At 45.1% G+C, this 2,771-nt stretch overlaps 1 pseudogene; it reads left to right on the top strand.

The window, feature by feature from the left end:
* Positions 1 to 1,269: 1,269 nt before the first annotated feature.
* On the top strand, positions 1,270 to 2,481 carry LOC120412471 (40S ribosomal protein S6-like; annotated as a pseudogene).
* The last annotated feature ends 290 nt before the right edge of the window (positions 2,482 to 2,771 follow it).

Below are 2,771 nucleotides of genomic sequence, written 5' to 3'. Positions count from 1 at the left end.
TCCGTTACCCTTAGAGCCAAGTTTCATGGAAATCAAAAAGGGGTCACGGTAACTGCTGTGTGAGTTGACGGAGAATGACCCCTATATTTAAAGAAGAAATTAACTAATCAATTAGGTATTTTTTCGGCAAAGTAAGTGGTTATGATTAGAACTTTAAAACAGTTTCATTTTTGTATTTTTCTTTATTAGGAGGTGGATAAAAGCCCCCTTGAGATGTGTCTAGCATATTTCAAGACACTCTCTTAAAAAGCCACAAAACCACCTCGTCTTTTCGCATCAACAAGTACACGCAAAGAAAATCCGGTGAACGTTCAATGCTCAAACAGCTTGACCCATCCAATGTTCACAACTCTGAGCATCGAATGGTCAGATTAGGAAATTTACACTAACACCATCTCAACCATTTTCAAAGTGTGCGTGTGTTTGAATGCGGAGCTCCGTTGAACAGCGAGCTTCTTCTTTTACATTATTTGAATAGCGAGACTTGTTCGCTAGCGCTTGACAGTTGCAGTTTGTTTTGGTTTTCATTTTCGCGCATTTTTTTTGTCGCAGGGAATTTAACTTAAAAATAGTTTTTATCTGTTTTTATCAGCAAAAACCACCAAAATTGAGGAAAAACCGGTCCACAGAAGCCGGCCAAGGTAAGTTTGACCATTTCCCGACTACTCCACGAAGTTGCTGCGTTGTAACGGATTTGCAAGATAATGCGATCTTTTTTGTTCCCGTTCCGTTTGCTACAGAACAACTCATCAACGCACGCATGTCCTAATCGTCCGACTTGTCCGCCGTTGTTCCTGACGTCCACTGACAGTTGCGCCGGAAGTCAAACAGCACCGAAACAAACCCGAGGGCTTTCGCAACTTCGTACTTGTGAAAGTTGTCACGGTGTCACGCCAGATTTGAGGAAGTTGGTGGCTTCTTTGTTCCGGCTGTCGTTGTCGTGTGTCGTTCGAATATTGCAACAAGCCTAATTGGAAGAACTGCTGTGGTTGGTGCGGCGGAAATGCATCAGGTGAGCTTTTTTGTAATTTTATTATTTATTTCTCTAATATTGTTTTCTATTCCTCTGGATTTGTTTTCTTTTCTTTTTGGTACAAGTGACCAACAACTGTACATCTTTCTGGTGCTGAATGGTGCCACCGAACTCCAGCGACCGCAGGTGGACAAACAGTAGACTCCATGTACTCGGCGATGTGCTTCTGGAAGTAGCCCACGTGCAGCAAACGGTTTCAGCACATAAAGGTACACTTGACTCTTCTGATCTCCCAAATGTCTCGAACGCATCCGTTGGCCATCACGGCAGGTTCGTCAGATGCGTTCATGTGGTACTCGTAAAGTGCACCCTGCAGCGTGTGATTCTTTGGAAACTGCGGGACACCTTCCGGGAACTCCGTGACGTCGGCAGCGCTGTCCCGCGCCTGTCCAAGATGATGTGATGGTTCGATTATTCTCGAAAATTTCACACCAAGCACTCGCTCCACAAATGTCCATCCACGAAGAACCCGTTGAAGATCAAACCCTTTCTGAATATTCACACACCAGTCGCTTAACTGCAGTGAATCAACTAAATTTGACTTTCTTATTTAAATTATGTACTTATCTTATGTTACAGTAACACATCAACAAAAAAAATGGCAGTTTTATTCAAAAAGATTTCAAAATTTAATTCCAGATCAACCCGACCTCCTGGTAGCTGCAACGTGGACAACTCTTCGAAAATCTCTACGCTGATCGCTGGCAGACTCCGCCCAAACCGTTCCAGTTTACGGACTAAATCGGCTAACGAATGCTGAATAACACTGGCACGGGCGGCGACCGCTAGGAAAGCACAAAGTCGACTTTGTGGGCCGGTGAACCGGTGAGCAAAAATCGGTTCATTGTTCCTGTCAGTGCTGGCGCTGAACATCCGGCGGGACGGTGAGAAGAGCATATCTGAACTGAAGGTTACGACCATGCCGCGCCGTCTCGGACCGAAGCTTGCGACCAACATCCGCAAGGATGTCAAGGAATCTTACCAAGGAGGAAGCCGTTCGTCTGTTTGTGATGAAGTGCCCACACTGCCGGAGAAGGACGACAAGTCCAAAACGCCCAAGAACAACTGGCGTGGTGGTGCTGCAGCACTAGAGACATCGTCTGGCCAGGTTCTGACCCTGTGCCGTCGCGGCATATGTGGGTGCCGGACCCGATTGTCTTCAATGCGTGAGTCGCACAGCTCAGTCGGATTCGAGAAGAAGAAGAACAAGGCTGTTATCAACGCTGCTGAGTAGTTACTCCAGAAGGTGACCGAAGCCGCCAAGAAAGCACACGAGGCCAAGACCACCAAGAAGTTCGAAGGAGGCAGCAAGGATTCCGCCGGGGACAAGAAAGAAAGAAGATCGTGAAGAAGGACAGAGCGGTCAGAGCCGAGAATGAGGTGTCCAAGAGGAAGCCAGAGACGGCGATTCTAGCGTGGCCAAGAAGGAGAAGAAACAGAGGAAGTAAAAAGTGGCCTGGCTTGGCGCCTTTATCTTAATGGTGACACTGAGCTAAAAAACCTACCACACTCTACAGTTGTAGAATAGACTTAAATTAATGGAAAACATTACAACTCGATATTTCCTGTTGAAGCAATAAAACAAAATACCAATTGCTTTTTATTCCCATATTCTTAGGAGGAATCCTAGTAATCAAAACATTTTTTTATTGCTTGAACACCAAATAAAACTTAGTTGAGCGTAATTGCAGTATTCAATGCTAAGCTATGTTTTATTTAAAGTGTTCAAGCATTAAAA

Source organism: Culex pipiens, chromosome 1 (genome assembly GCF_016801865.2).
Source record: "Culex pipiens pallens isolate TS chromosome 1, TS_CPP_V2, whole genome shotgun sequence".
NCBI lineage: Eukaryota > Metazoa > Arthropoda > Insecta > Diptera > Culicidae > Culex > Culex pipiens.
The sequence above is the reverse complement of the archived record's forward strand: the minus strand, read 5'-3'. Positions and strand labels throughout refer to the sequence as shown.